Source organism: Chelonia mydas, chromosome 10 (genome assembly GCF_015237465.2).
Source record: "Chelonia mydas isolate rCheMyd1 chromosome 10, rCheMyd1.pri.v2, whole genome shotgun sequence".
Taxonomy (NCBI): domain Eukaryota; kingdom Metazoa; phylum Chordata; order Testudines; family Cheloniidae; genus Chelonia; species Chelonia mydas.
Window position 1 is genome coordinate 75,268,047 of NC_051250.2, and position 15,751 is coordinate 75,283,797.

At 42.0% G+C, this 15,751-nt stretch overlaps 1 protein-coding gene across 14 annotated transcripts in view; it reads left to right on the forward strand.

Moving 5' to 3' along the window:
- The window catches only part of MEF2A (myocyte enhancer factor 2A), a 160,281-nt gene that overhangs the window by 21,238 nt on the left and 123,292 nt on the right, over positions 1-15,751 (forward strand). For 3 of the 14 annotated variants that reach the window (XM_043523664.1, XM_037911785.1, XM_043523663.1), the window contains exon 2: positions 10,835-10,893. The exons of 10 other annotated variants lie outside the window; for them this stretch is intronic. The gene's annotated coding sequence lies outside the window, so the exon portion shown is untranslated. Of the gene's footprint in view, positions 1-3,868; positions 3,960-10,834; positions 10,894-15,751 lie in introns of all 14 variants that reach the window. One more of the 14 variants, XM_037911784.2, reaches the window with a different exon arrangement.

Below are 15,751 nucleotides of genomic sequence, written 5' to 3' on the forward strand. Positions count from 1 at the left end.
TGGGGAGCTGGATCACAAGTCCACCATTTTAGTCTTAATCAGTTTTAGCCTTTACTTCAGTTATGGTGTCTGAACATACGTTTATGCCAGACAAATAACAGACGAGATGCAATTGGTAGGGACCCAAGTTACCACAATCTGGGGCCCTGGGAAATTTTCCTATACTTCTGGATGGTCTACTGATCTCCTGGTCTGATCCTTCAGTCTTGTATTTCAGTTTCTGGTTTGATGTTTCTCTGATTTGGGCCCTGTTCACTTATGACTTTTTTTAATATATTTCTCTACTACAAATTACTTAATCTTTGTCCAATAGGCTTTTAACACATCAATCCTTTGGGTGTCAGGTAATCTGTATATTGCGCATGCGCAAGCTTCAGTTACCCAACTTCTGCATTTTTTCCTGCTGGTTTTGCAGTTTTTGGGTCACGTTATTCTGTGTCACCCTGTTCCTGAGCCTCCCAAAAAAGGTTTTGTTTTTTTAGATATTATTACATTTGTGTACCTCTTATTTACATCTTCCAACACGACATATTACTTATTTTGCCAGCAATAGTATTATTTTAAACAATTTGGCAATTTTATATCAAAGACAAATTGGCAAAAACACACTCAGGTCAGGCAAGGCCTTGGCCTAAGTGCCTTCTTGTGTATACTCCTTCATTATCCATAATTGCAGATCATTAAAATATAACTAACAAAGTTTTTAATTTTACCATGTATCAATCCTTCTTTTTTTATATTTCAGTATCTCATTCAATGTGTATTATTCTCCCCCTTAATCTATTTGTGCGGGGGGAGTTATGGAAAACACGAGTCTTTAATGTCAACATTTCTTATCTTCTTTAAACATGGGTTTACAAATGCCTTTTTCATTCAAAGTCCAGTTTTGTTTGTGAATCAATATAAAGAAATCTTCATTAGGAATTTTTCTGTGTTGCTTTTTGAGGTGTCTCTCAGTTTTAGGGACTTGATATTTAGTTGCTTTTAATGTACCCCAACGTTGGAATCAGCATGCAGCCTTCTTGTCCGTGAGTAACAGCCTAGGATTGAATGTCTTGTGGTGTGTGTGTGCACGCGCGCGCCACTTATATATGTGTATATATATATGTGGTGCGCGCACACACACAGTCTACCTGTTATGAGGTGGGGAAATTCCAAGAGACGCTTTCCTTATTATACTTCCATACTATATATAAAGAAAATATTCTCCATTGGAACGTTTTGCATATGCAGGCCTACTGTAATCATTTTCAGACTTGGTTGGTAGTGCAGTGCACGCCTTGGAAGTCCATCACAGAAGGTAAAGCCCAGTGTGATGGAAGGTGTCTCAAGTTTGCTTTAAGACTCTTCTGGGCTGTCCCAGAGACCAAAATACTCCCAGATGTAACTTAGAACAGCTCCTAGAGCTGCTGTAAATCAGGTCAGAATGCATGTAGTGAAACCTCCTATGCCAGGGCTTGCAGGGGATGCAAACATAATACCATAGGAACTGTGCTGAGGAGATTCTTCCCTTGTTTCTTGAAGGCTGGTTATGACTCCCATATGCTGCTGGAGCGGGAGGCAGAATCCTTTCCAGAGCTCTGGAGAGGGGACAATGTAGGCCACAGTCAAAGATTTAGATAACAATGAACAACAATCCCTTCACATAAGGTTTGGGTTTGTTTTTTTTTTTTTCTTCGTTTGTTTGGTTTTTTTTTGTCAGTCTGCTGCCTCGCTCAACATGTAGTTTGTGTGATGTTCTGATGGAGGCAACTTTTTAGTATTTATCCTTATTGTTCAGTTTTTAGCCCCATATCTTATACCACTGCAATCCTGTACACCGCCTCACTATAAAACACCATCCAGATTCTACAGTAACTATGGTATTCCTCTTCACCTGAGCCTTATTTCAGTATACAACCCTGACTCATTAACAGCCAATTTACATGCTGAATGAGGCAGTGGTCTGGTAGGGGAAAAATGCAATGTGATATGCAGATGTTCAAAATGTTTCATTGACTAATTCTGCAATCGTGTTCAAGTTACATGTAAAAAGACCTACGTTGTAATAATCCTATGCAGTGATGTTGTAGCCATATTGGTCACAAGATATTAGAGAGAGAAGGTGGGTGAGGCAATATGTTTTATTGGACCAACTTTTGTTGGTAAAAAGAGACGAGCAGAAGAAGAGCTCTGTGTGGCTCAAAAGCTTGTCTCGCCAACAGAAGTTGGTCCAATAAAAGATATTACCTTATCCACCTTGTCTCTGTAATAATTCTATGTATTTTCCCATGTAGCTTGTAACAGAGAGGCCTAAAATGCCCTATGTCCCAGAAAATAGAGGATTTGTCTATTATATTCCTGCTACTTTGAAAGACTAGCAGGCTGAACAGAGTGTACGCTTTATTTTCTCCTCTGCTGTCTTTCTTTCCCTACTTTGTCTGCTACGTAAATATTTCTAACTGCATTAAGTTGGGATTCAAAATGGATGATGATCCACTTAGTTGCCCTTCTCTTGTGTTGATGCTGGAGTTGGGTAACAGAACTGCCTCTCAGGGCTTTAGAGTTCTCTTTAAAAGAAGAGGGAGCTGGAAAGTCTTGTCAACTGAGCCTGAAAAAGGCACTGTGTGTATACTTAAACTCTTTTAATTGCTTCATTTGCACTTTATTCATGAGAACAATAAGGCAAACACAGATAAAACTACAGATTTTTGCATCCTGAACTGGCTACAGAACTGAATTTTATCATTTCTCTTACTACTACACTGGGCATATTGTGTACTGAAAGTGTATATTCCAAAATTTGATACATATTCAGACTTCCAAAACTGCTGGAAAACACTGTTTATCACACCATCTGTTCTTACTATATATGTAGATATAATATATAAAACCAAGCATCTAGGTACGGTTACATCTATGTAATTAGTCTAACTCTCAGTGCTCTTAGGGTTGTACAGGTGTTAAATTTTCACACAGTCTAAAATTAGTATTGAAGTATTGTTGATAAAGTCTAATGGCAAGTGTCAAAGTTGATGGCTATTGAAAAACCATTCATAACATCTAGAGTTATCATGCATTCCCCTTTTAAACAGCCAAAAATGTTACAAATGACCACTGGAAGTATTTAAATTCTTGTCAGTTGGCATCTCGTGGTGGTAATGCTTTGTGTCCATTTGCATAATTTTTCATTTTACAAAAATGAATTATTGCAAAAATCAGTGTTAAATATTGACCATGTGTAAGCTAAATTTTACTAGAGTGGACTATTATAATTTGTATTGGATCAGATGGCATGAAAAATCTGGCATTTCTAGAGAAGCAGTATCAGTTGTTTGGCACACTTCAATTTTATCTTGAAAAACCTAGCATGCTGTGCATTGAAAGCTTTTCACCCCTCAAAGTCACTGTACCGCTTCAGTTACTTTGGATCAGACTAGCTTCTTTGCCAATTATTGACAGTATTTTCCCTTTGCAAAAAGAAGAATCCATCAGTTTATAAAATTATTTGCCTTTTAAAGTGACAATAAGGTTTCGGATGGGGTTGAGTGCCATGCATTGCAATCGTCTGATACATTGTTTTCTGTATTTTAATGCAGTAATGCAGTTTATAGTCTTAGATTTTGATCTGCTTTCCTCACAGCATTTGTCAAGATGGATAAGTTTTTTGAAATGATCAAAATACTAACATAAAAGTTTTATTGCGATATGATGCTCAACAAATAGTGATTATTCAGCTTGTAACTGGTCAGGTTGTTCTGGACAAAATATGGAACAAATTACTGTTAAGTTGGGTGCTCTGTGTTTGTTTTATTGTATAGAGACATGCAGAGTTGAATCTCAGTTCTTGAAATATGGTGGGGAGATCTTCTTTTTTTTTTTTTTAAAGGCATGGTTCCTGTGTTCTTGTGCCAAAAACAACCAACCACCAGTAAGAGCAGCAGCAAAAAAAATCTTTAGCACAAGCTACATATGTATCTGTAAGTACAAATAGGACCCAGATTTATGACGCCATAATATTATTTTTTAAAACCACATCAAATGAATAATACTGGGATGATACCATTTGATTGCTCACTGACTGTGTGGCTTGAAAAAATCCACAACTTTTAACCAGATCAAATTCTTAAACATCCTAAAATAATAAAAATAGTAAGCATCTTTATGGTTTTCCTATAAATTTATTCTCAAAGCACTGCAGCATTCATGTTAGAATCCATGTTCTTTATTGAATTAAAAGTCAGTCACAACACTACTCCATTCTATTCAGTGCTTAAAGTGTGCTGAGTTGTGGACCTGGGAAATAGAACTGTTAAAAAATGAGCCAGGTTGTTGGGGTTTGGGGGAGGCAGAAAGAAACCAGCAGCTCAGGGTGGCTGTACTCCCACTTCCATTCCTGTGAACAACAAAATGGCTCCTGCTTTTTCCCTGTCCCCTCTTCCTTCCTACAGCACCTGGTCTGGGAAAAGGGACAGGAGACCCTGTTGCAGCCTCCCCAGACGTGGGAGACAGATGTGAAGAACATTAGGAGTAGCAATAAGGATGAAGGGGGCAAAATTGTTTCGGGGATAGGATTGGTTTGAGGCTTCAGGGACAGAATTAATTGCTGGGCAGGGGAATAGGCAGATATGGGAGTGATAGACCCTCCACTTTTTAGATGTCTTTAAGTACTGATTTTCTTTGCTGGTAAGTGGGGGGAGAACTATGCATATAACTCGCATATTACATCAAAGACTTCCCCATCTGTGTTAATACTTGGCAAACAAGATACCTTATCTGGTCTAATAGTGTCATCATTCTGTGATGAAGTGACAAGAAATGCTATACACAGGCACACATTCCGTTTCTGTTTACGTACTAATTACTGATAAATGTCTCTCTCACTCTGGTGGAAAATCTACGCAGTATTTTTTTTTTTTTTTTGGTGGGTGGCAAAGGCACTGCATAATCTCTGCAAAGGATTATTTGTGAGAAAATTGTGTTCTATTTGTATTAAGTTTTTCTCTGCAACTAAATTCTTATGAAGCAGAGAAGTTGTAACGACAGGTTTCAGAGTAGCAGCCGTGTTAGTCTGTATCCACAAAAAGAACAGGAGTACTTGTGGCACTTTAGAGACTAACCAATTTATTAGAGCATAAGTTTTCGTGGGCTATAGAAGTTGTAATGTTTATGTGAATACTTAGTTTTAGAGTTAAAAAAAGTAGTAGTCAGCATTTCCAGGAATATAGATTTTAAGTAAATTTAAAAAAAAAATTAGGCAACAAACATTATAATAGCTATACATTATAATAAAATAAAACTGCTAAAATTAAAACATAGAATTAATTTTCTTCATTTTGTAAGGTAAAGGTGAGATACTTTACATCTTGATTCAAGGGATATTGGGTTCTTTGATAACACCAAACTAGTATTCATCTCTGCAGACTGATTAAGGAATAATCTGACAGCTTCTCAGTGAACTAATTGAGAGTATATTCCATAAATGCAATAGTTACGGGCTTATCTGCACCTCTCCGACCTTTCTGGTCTGTCTCAAGGCACGCAAAAGAGGAGTCGGCTTCTTGTTCTCACCTGACTTGAGGGTGAAATCTTGCAGTTCCTCCATTCTTAGACCAGGATCCAAGTACACTGTGTTGTGTGTACAATCCACTTATCACCCTACAGAACTGAGTGGGGTTTCCGGCACATACCTTATCTGACAGGTGATATTGACCAAAATCTTACTTAAATGTGTTGTTTAATTGGCACAAAGCATTAGAGAAGAAGGGACTGTAAAATAACAAACAGGCTATGTGCCTATTTAGTCTAATCTAATCTTACACTTCACTAAAAGCTAAATTAGATAGGCTTTCCTCTCCAGGCTTATCTACATACACAGTGCTGTAGTCTGTACCAGAGGGTTCTAAATTTTAGTTAGCAGTAATATGTCACACCCTAATTGGCCCACATGGACCCTCCTGGCAAACACTAAGAAGTTTCCTAGTATGTATTAATGTAGTCCCCTTTTACAATGCTACATTAATGTGCACTATGAAACTTCTTAGTGCATGCCAGGAGGGTCCATGAAGGCCAATTAGGGTGTGACATACTAGTGTGACATGCCCTCAAATTACATCCCTCATCACTCGCCCCATGGCGTCGGGGCTAAAAACTTTTTTTTATGAAACCTGAGAATCAACACAACTCTAGCATCTGAATATTTAAGAAAAGCTACAAATATCATGAGACTCTTGATACGGTTGTGGTGAGTGACTAGACTTCTGTTGCTAATAGAGTTGTCAAATTATTTAAAAAATTAATCATGAGATTTAAAAATATCACAATTAATCATAGTTTTCATCGCCCTGTTAAACAATAATAGAATACCATTTATTTAAATATTTTTGGATGTTTCTACGTTTTCAAATATATTGATTTCAATTACAACACAGAATACAAAGTGTACAGTGCTCACTTTAGTGTTTTTGATTACAAATATTTGCACTGTAAAAAAGATAAACAAAAGAAATAGTATTTTTCAGTTCACCTCATACAAGTATTACAGTGCAATCTCTTAATCCTGAAAGTGCAGTTTACAAATGTAGAACTTTTTTTTACATAACTGCACTCAAAAATAAAACCGTGTAAAACTTTAGAGCCTACAAGCCCACTCAGTCCTAATTCTTGTTCAGCCAATTGCTAAAAAAACAAGTTTGTTTACATTTACAGGAAATAATGCTGCCCACTTCTTATTTACAGTGTCACCTTAAAGTGAGTGCAGGTGTTCACATGGCACTATTGTAGCTGGCGTTGCAAGGCATTTATGTGCCCGATATGCTAAACATTGGACTTGTAGGCTCTAAAGTTTTACATTATTTTGTTTTTGAGTGCAAAATCTACATTTGTAAATTGCACTTTCACGATAGAGAATGCATTACAGTACTTGTATGAGGCAAATTGAAAAATCCTATTTCTTTTGTTTATCTTTTTTACAGTGCAAATATTTGTAATTAAAAATTAGCACTGTATGCTTTGTATTCTGTATTGTATTTGAAAATGTAGAAAAACATTCAAAATAATTATAATACATTTAAATTGGTATTCTGTTATTAATAGTGTGATTAAAACTGCAATTAATTGTTTTGAGTTAATTGCTTGAGTTAACTGAGATTGACCGCCCTAGCTGCTGTTTCTTTTTCTTTTGCACTTACATTTTTTGTAAGTGCCAATTACATGTCTGCTGCAGTTCTAACTAATCACAATTTTATTTGATACTGTGCAGAGAGAAATGTAACGTACATTTTCTGCTTTCAAAGAAGTGTAATAAGATTAAAGGTTTATATATATCAGACTTACCAAAACTCCACTGTGAATACAGTACTGACCAATTTACAGTTTACTGACTAATGGTGAGAAGCAGGAGTGGCAGAAGTGCCCTGAGAGTGAGTGTGTGTGTGAGTGAGGGGTGGAGGGGGTGGCACAGGTGTCTGAACTGTGATTCCCTGTGCTGCCCCTTGTCCCGAGACTCTGCTTCCACACTGCCTCTTTCCCCCCAAGACTGCCCCCTGCTCGCTTCTCTCCACCCCTTCCCCGTTGCTCGCCCTTACAGCCAGTAAAAAGTGGGAAGACCCTAGCCTTCCCTTGTTCTGGCACCTCTGGTCAGAAGCAACATAAATATTTTATCTGTGGTTTTTAAATTACTTGTGCTGTGGAAAAAGTTTTGTCAATCAGTAATAGGTTTGAAAACCTGATGATTATATCAGTGCTCTTCTGTGATCACACCATTTGGCGTATAGTGGCAGGGTTCTACTTGTGCTTGATCACAACATGCACATGAATGAAGACAGACACAGGGATGGATTTAAGCATCAAAGTGCAACTTTATTAACACTTGGGAGGAGTGCTATATGCCTCCCTCCCGCCTCCTGTCTCTCACACCAGGCATTTAACTACGTGTAGTCAAGGTTACAAGGCTTCTACCATACAACTTATGGTAGACCCTCCTTAGTCTGCCCCTTGAATTCAACTCCTATGAATCCTCTGCTCTTGCAAGGTGGGAGGTAAAGGTTTCCAAAAAAGGGACCTCTGTCCGAAGACTCCCTTTTAGCTATAGTCTCAAAGACCTGTGAAATCCTGGGTCTCATTTACTACTGGAAGCTGGCCTTTTTAGCCTGTATCTGCAGTGGAAACTGGCAGCAAATTGTGACCATCCAAAGAACCGTAAAAGCCTGGGAAGGGGTTTAGATTGATGTCGGGGAGGGAGGCATGCTGGCCAACCCAACTCACCTGTTCCCCCCACACTTTGCCAATGGAAGTGGAGTGCCCAAGGAGGAGTTAGGGCCCAGCCCTGACATTTTCAGGCATGTGCTCTCCCCCTCTCTTTTGGGCTCTTCATTCCCCTGCCAGTCTGACCAACATAACTTTCTCTTTCTCTGCCCCTCCTTTTCCGTTGAGATGGGGTGGGGGCATTTCCCACTGAACTCTTTGCAAGTCAAAGAGTTGTCAGATTTTGGTGCTCCATGTTGTTTTGTAGCTCTACTGACTGTATCCCTTCCCAGTTCTGGCATGGATGAGCAATCTGCAGAGGAACCTGATTTAGCTCCATTCAGTATCAGAGCTGTTCCCAGTAGTTGGCTTTGTATGATGCATCTAAATTGTTTTAACTTAGTCCAGTAATACAAAACTTCTAAGGCAGTGGTAACTGGGGGGGAGAGTAGGCAGAGCTACGTAATGCTATGAAGGGAAGGGATGGGATGGATAGAACAGTTTCTTGCACTAAGTTATGTAGCTGGAGTTAAATTTTGTTATGCATCTATGCTGAATGGCAGTGTCTGCATTTTAATTGTAGATAATTGAAGAGGTTTAGCCGAATATTTCAAAGTAAATGTATTAAAAGGATCTGCATATTTTGCGGAGGGAGAGGGGAAAGAAGCCTTTTTTTTTTTTTTTTTTTAATACAAAAAAACAGTGACGGTAATAAAGCAGCTGAACATGTCAAGCCCTAGTCACACTGTCTTTTCTAGGCTCTGTCTTTGCTGATGCAGATGAAATTGAAGACTGGGGCATTGGTATCTCAGCTGTTGCCAGCTACCCATCATCATTCATTGCTTCAGCTGCTATAGTTCTTCAAACCAGCATGTAGAAGAGAGAAGGGAGTGCAGTGTCTCATTCTTTATTTCATAACATATTCACAACAGTTGAGCTTTATTGCAGGCTAGAGGATGTAGCTCTGAAAAGATTCTTGGTTTGTGTTTGTATAGAAACTCTGTATTTTATAATTGGCTGTGATTCATCTTCTAGTTACATGTTCATATGTTATCAGAAATCTTGGGATTTAAATATATGGATGGAGTAGATAAAGTATACTGTAAAAACACAATTGAAGCCTGGATTTTAGTGTACAGAAATAACTTTTCCTGCACGCTTGTGTGTAAATATAATTTTTTTCTTACACTTTGTGCGCATGTAATGCCATGTGGTAACTTCACTTCTGCTAAATTATCATCCAGTTTGTTTTTTCAGGTTGACTCAAATGGCACTTATTACTAAAGTAAAGACTATGGTAATTAAGAAATTTAAAACAAAACTTTGTATTTCTGCTAATAGTTTAGTTTGATCCAAGGTTGTTTGGGTATGTCAGTATGGATTCCAATGTAGGTGCTTATATACTGTATACACACAATATCAGATTTTTTTTGAATTGCAGTGTCCTTTGGGGTTGTTCATGTGTCCTGTGCCTCCCATGTGAGGGCTTAAAGGGTGGAATGGCTGTAACCGTTCCTTAGTTCTCTTTTACCGCCTGTTGCAGCAAGATGAGGCCCAGTGAAAGCATCAGAGATCTTAGATTGGTTGTTTCACGTTTGGTGATTTCTGTCTTCACACTCTCTCTCTAAAGGAAGTTCCAAAGAAGGAAGAAAAAAATAATTGACATTCCCACTCTGAACCCTCCACCCCTCCCGGTACAGTGGGGTGAAGCACTTTGTGTCAACTGTCCCACTTTCTGATGAAGTCCAAACTCTCAGGGTTCAGACCATGCCTGTCCTGCAATGGACTGATCCCTCCCCATCCCCCAGGGACGGACACAGCAGAAGCCTCTTCTGCCTAAGAGAGAGCCACATTCCCAGGTAATTTGTCTGTGTGCAGGTCCTTCACTGCTAGGATCCACAGGTTCAGGGACACGCAGTTCAATTTACATCTACTTGAGCAGTCCCTGTGGGTCACTTCAGACTGTGACAAAGTTCCTCCTCTACCTTGGTGGGTCTTGCGCTTATTGGCAGATTTGCTCGCCTTGGAGCTTCACGGCAGCCCTCAGTTGGGCCGTTTTCGTGAACCCACAGTCCAGGTCAGCTCCTCCTGTGTCTGACCAGGAGTTGGGAGGTTTGGGGGGAACCCGGGTCCGCCCTCTACTCCGGGTTCCAGCCCAGGGCCCTGTGGAATGCAGCTGTCTAGAGTGCCTCCTGGAACAGCTGTGCGACAGCTACAACTCCCTGGGCTACTTCCCAATGGCCTCCTCCCAACACCTTCTTTATCCTCACCACAGGACCTTCCTCCTGGTGTCTGATAATGCTTGTACTCCTCAGTCATCCAACAGTCTGCGTTCTCACTCTCAGCTCCTAGCGCCTCTTGCTCCCAGCTCCTTACACGTGCACCACAAACTGAAGTGAGCTCCTTTTTAAACTCAGGTCCCCTGATTAGCCAGCCTTAATTGATTCTAGCGGCTTCTTGATTAGAACACCTACAGCCAATCAGCCTGTCTGTCTTAATTGTCTCCAGAAGGTTCCTGATTATTCTGGAACCTTCCCTGTTAGCTCACCCATGGAAAAGGGACCTACTTAACCTGGGGCTAATATATCTGCCTTCTGTTACTCTCCTGTAGCCATCTGGCCCGACCCTGTCACAAGACTCAGTCGTTGGTTACAACCAGAGTGAGACCAGGTAAGCTAGCATCAATCAGCGCTTCTTTGAGTACTCTTCATACTCTAGGATTGGGCTGTGGAGAGGACATTGCCAGAGTAAGCACTGATGATATTGACCATTTAAATATCTGTGAAGTCCCTGGTGCCTAGGTACAGCTTTGGTGCCGGTAGTTCTGGCTCTGACCATGCCAGCTCCCCTCCTGACCGCCCCAACTCAGGCTCTAAAGCTGGTACCTGTGCCTGCCCATAAATGGGATACTGATTCTTGTAGCCATTGTGAGTATACATGTACCTTTGAGACCAAGGGGAACTCCCAGAGAGAGAGAGACTGGACAGCACTATAAGGACAAAGCACCTAAGAAATCAGGCATAACAAGAAGCCAGACACTGAATTTGATACTGATGCCCATGTCTAAGAGGCATCCATATCACACCCAGCATCATAGAAGCAGCCAGCATGCGACCTGTTATGAATTCTGTACCGTCCCTCAATGCTACACTTCAGAAAGATGTATTCCTTCTTCCCTCCTCTCTGGCATCAAGCAGGGAACCCTCTCCCCTGCCACTGACTAAAGAACCCAATGAGGTTGTCAGGGAGCCCCTCTTCAGAGTGCCAACCCAACGAGCATGGAGCAGTGAATGGCACTGGGGCAGCCAGCCACAACCTGGCCAATACCGATAGAATATAACAACTTGTCCATACTGGCCTTACTGGGGACAGTACTCCCATATGTCAAGGGCAGATCACCTTCCCACATGTCCAGAAAAAAGAAACAATCACACTTCCTGGTGGCTTTGTTGGCTAGGCTAGCCATACTAGAACAGGAGATGATAGAGAGACAATGACCCCCCCCCCAATCTTCCCTAAGAAATACTCCTAATCAAAGTAGCATCACCAGCACCCACCCTGTCAAGAGATGACTTTAGAGCAGTGGTCTCCAAATTTTTTACCTTATGCCCCCTCTTGCCCTGGTCCTTGCCTCCCCAGCCCCCGTAGCTGGGGCCGTGAGTAAGGCTGCAGCTCCAGGAGGGGGGACATGGACTGGGCTAAGGGAGCCAAGGCTGGGGCCATGGCTGGGGGTGGGGCCAAGGCGGGGGCCTCTCAGCATAGCGCTGGGTGGTGTTCCCTTCCCTCCTGGCCCGGGCCCCAACGGCGCCCCCTAGAACATTCCTCCATGCCCCCCTGGGGGCTTGCCCCACAGTTTGGGAACCTCTGCTTTAAAGCTTTCAGGACCTCGTGTCCTGAATTGCAGAGACCCTGAACACTGAGACTCCTTTTATACCAGATAAGTTTCATTTGATATTCTGAGTACAATGTCCTCAGTCAGAATCACTTTTCCGATTAATGAAGGGATCCTAGAACCAACCGAAGGGCTACTGAAAACCCCAGACACTATTTCGTTCCTCCTCCAAATACTTGGAGAAAAGGCACTGGGTGCTGCCGAAAGGTTTTGAGAACTTGTAGTCCCATCCAAACACAGAGTTCTGCATTGTATCTGTAGCACAAGGGAAGTCAAAGTCCAATAAGGGCACTCCTAAGACGTTAGACTTGTGTGTTCAAAACCCTCTTTGTAGCTTTGGTTGGTGAACTACCAAGTACAGTTGCAGTACAGAAGTACAGTTACTTCTTGTGGGAGAGAGTAACCCACTTGCAAAAGTTCAGCAGGATGGCAGGGATGAAATGAAAAACCTCATCAGGGAACGGGGAAGCTGGTCAAGAAAACATCACTGCAGGTGTATGTGTGCTCTGATATGGCTGCAAGGTTGATGGCCATGGCCTTTGCCATGACAAGCCTTGTGGCTGCAGGCATCTGGCATATCACATGAAGCAGAGGCCACAATAAAGGACTTGCTTTTTCACGGAATGGAGCTCTTCAGCCAGAATACAAATGAAATGCTTCAGTCCCTCAAGGATTCAAGGGCCATGTTAAGGTCCTTTGGGATTTACATACTATTTCCCTGCAGAATGTCTTGTATCAACCCCAACTAGAGCAGAGGATACCTTATTCCCAGACCAAGAGCCAGAATATCAGCAGCAGGAGAGTGCTAGGTACTCCAGGAGACACCCTCTTCTGCCTCCTTGGCCAACCCAGCTCCTTCTCCGAGGCATCAAATTTGATAAGAGTATCAAGTGCCACAGCAGAGCCCATCTAAAGCCCATCCTTCAGGAATCACCTTGCTTCATTCCATCAGGCCTGGTTTGCTATCACACCCAACAAAGGAGCATTAGACATCATTACCCATGGCTACCCTTTAGACTTCCATTCCACCTATCTGCCCTTCTTTCCCATCCCTTTTCAGGGACTCTTCTCACAAGAGCCTGTTAAAGCAATTAGGCCACTTCCATTTGTTTATCTGAGAGCCGTAGAAGAGATACCGTGGGAATGATTAACAGAGGAAGAGCTTTCTACTCCTTACTTCTTTCTCCAGAAGAGGAAAGGGGGGTCTTGATCATTATCCTAGACCTGAGGAGACTGAACAAATACATATTTTGCTTCAGATTCAGGAAGGTAATCTCAGTCATTCCATCTTTCCAGGCTGAAGAATTAATTTGTGTCTCACTACTTGCAAGATGCGTACTTTCCTATATCCTTTTCCTTGTATCTGACCTGCAAGGAGTATCTAAGATTCACAGTGGGACCCAACCATTGCCAATACAAGGCACTGCCATATGAACTCTCCACAGCACGGGGAGTCTTCGCAAAATGCCTAGCAGTGGTAGCATCACACCCCAGACGAAAAAGGCATTCATGTTTACCATTGCACCAGAGATTGGCTGATTAAGGGCAGACCCCAACCGAAGGCTGCGGCACACCTGAAATGTGCCTTCTTCCTGTTCTTTCAGCTGGGTCTACTAGTGAACTACAAAAAATACTTCCTCCTCCCTCCCCCCCCTTTACAAAAAATGGCATTACAGACAACAGAGTTTATGGGATTCCTGATCAAATCCAGTTTGGCAAGAGCATACCTCCCTGAAAACAGGTTCCTGTTACAGCAGTCATTGCTTTGCAGGGTAGAATCAAACCAGACTAAGACTGTATGGATGTTTCTGGGGTTGCTTGGCCATATGTTGGTGTGTGTGCGTACGTGACGCCACTTGCCAGACTTCACCTACAGTCACTCCAACACTGTCTCAGTTTGATCTGTTCCCCAGCAATGCACCAGGTGAACAAGAAGGTGGTGATCCCACCATGCGTTGCCACACAATTTAGCTGTTAGAAGAAGCCTGGAAACGTGTGTGGAGGGGTACCATTTTCTGCCCCATCCCTGATAAAGACTTTTAGTTATGGGTGGATCAGGTTCAGGTTGGGGAGCCCACCTGGACTATCTACAAATGCAAGAGGACATAGGGCTCCACATCAATATTCTGGAGCTCAGAACTATCAGGCCAGCCTGCATAATATTCCTACCTGTTCTTCAAAACTCTATAGTGCAGTCTTATGCAGTGGTTCTCAAACTTTTGTACTGGTGACCCCTTTTACATTGTAAGCCTCTGTGTGTGACCTTCCCCCCTTTTAAATTAAAAACACTTTTTTACATATTTAACACCATCATAAATGCTGGAGGCAAAGCAGGGTTTGGGGTGGAGGCTGACAGCTTGCGACCATATTTTAACCTCATGGTCCAGACCCCCCAGTTTGAGAACCCCTGGTCTTATGTGCATCACAGAGATGTCATCTACATAAGTGTGCACCTTCTCGCTTATTTCTCTCTCCTCTGCCTGGGAGCCATCAGGCTCTGGACGTGGTGTTACCAACACTGGATGACCTCTGATGGCTCTTCACCTCCTGGATATCAGCAAAAACCTGATGGGTTTCCTAAGTAGTCAGTTACCTCTCCGGAATCGTCATTGTGGAAATCCATCATAAAGCCAATATTCCTACTTTGGGGGACCCCAGTAATAGACCTGGTTGCCTCCAGTGTCAATGCCAAGTGCTTGAACTCTTGTTTCAGAGGTGGTAAAAGTCTGGGCTCGTTACTGGGCACCTTCTTTTTGCAGTGGTTTCAAGGCCTCTCAAGGCCTTTCCACTGATTCCCCGAGATGATTTCCAAAATCATGTGACAAGCCTTTGATCTTTCTCGTAGCTCCATACTGGCCAAGGCACCTTTTGGCCAATGGATCTACTACTTCTCCCTACAGTGTCTAGACCTGATCTCACAACACCATGACCAGCTAGATACTCCATCTGGACTTGAAGTTAGTGAACCTGATAGCATGATTGTTGGCTGGTTGAGTGCCACAGATGGAGATTGCTTCCTGCAGGTCCAGAAAATTCTAATAGATGCTTTTCTGCTCTGTATCAGAGTAACATATTCATCTGAATGGAAAAGTTCTCGATATGGACAGCCCATGGTCTGGTCCAGGCCTCATTGCTACAGATCCTTGTCTACTTATTGCATTTAAAACAGGCTGACCTCTTATTCAGCTCTATTAAGATCCATTTCATGGTGATTTCAACTTGTCATCCACCTGTACAATTATGTTTGGTCTTCTCTCACCTTATAGTATCAAAGTTTTTTAAAGGGCTGTTACACACCCACCAGTCAGAGGTCCCTGCCTGGGACCTCAATCTATTTCTTCTGAGACCTTTAGAGCTTCCATTCAAACCTCTGTCAAATTGCCCCCTGTAACACCTCCTTCTGAATACAGTGTTCCTAGTGGTTATTACGACAGCCTGGAAAGTGAGTGCACTTCACGTGCCTATAATTGACAACATTCCATAGGGACAAAACTGTTGCAATCTCACCCGAGGTTCATTCCTAAGGTGGTCTCTGAATTTCACCTGAACCAGTCGATCAAGCTGCCTGTTGTCTTCCTACAGCCACACTCTGCACAAGGAGAAAATAAATTATATACACTAGATGTATCCAGGACT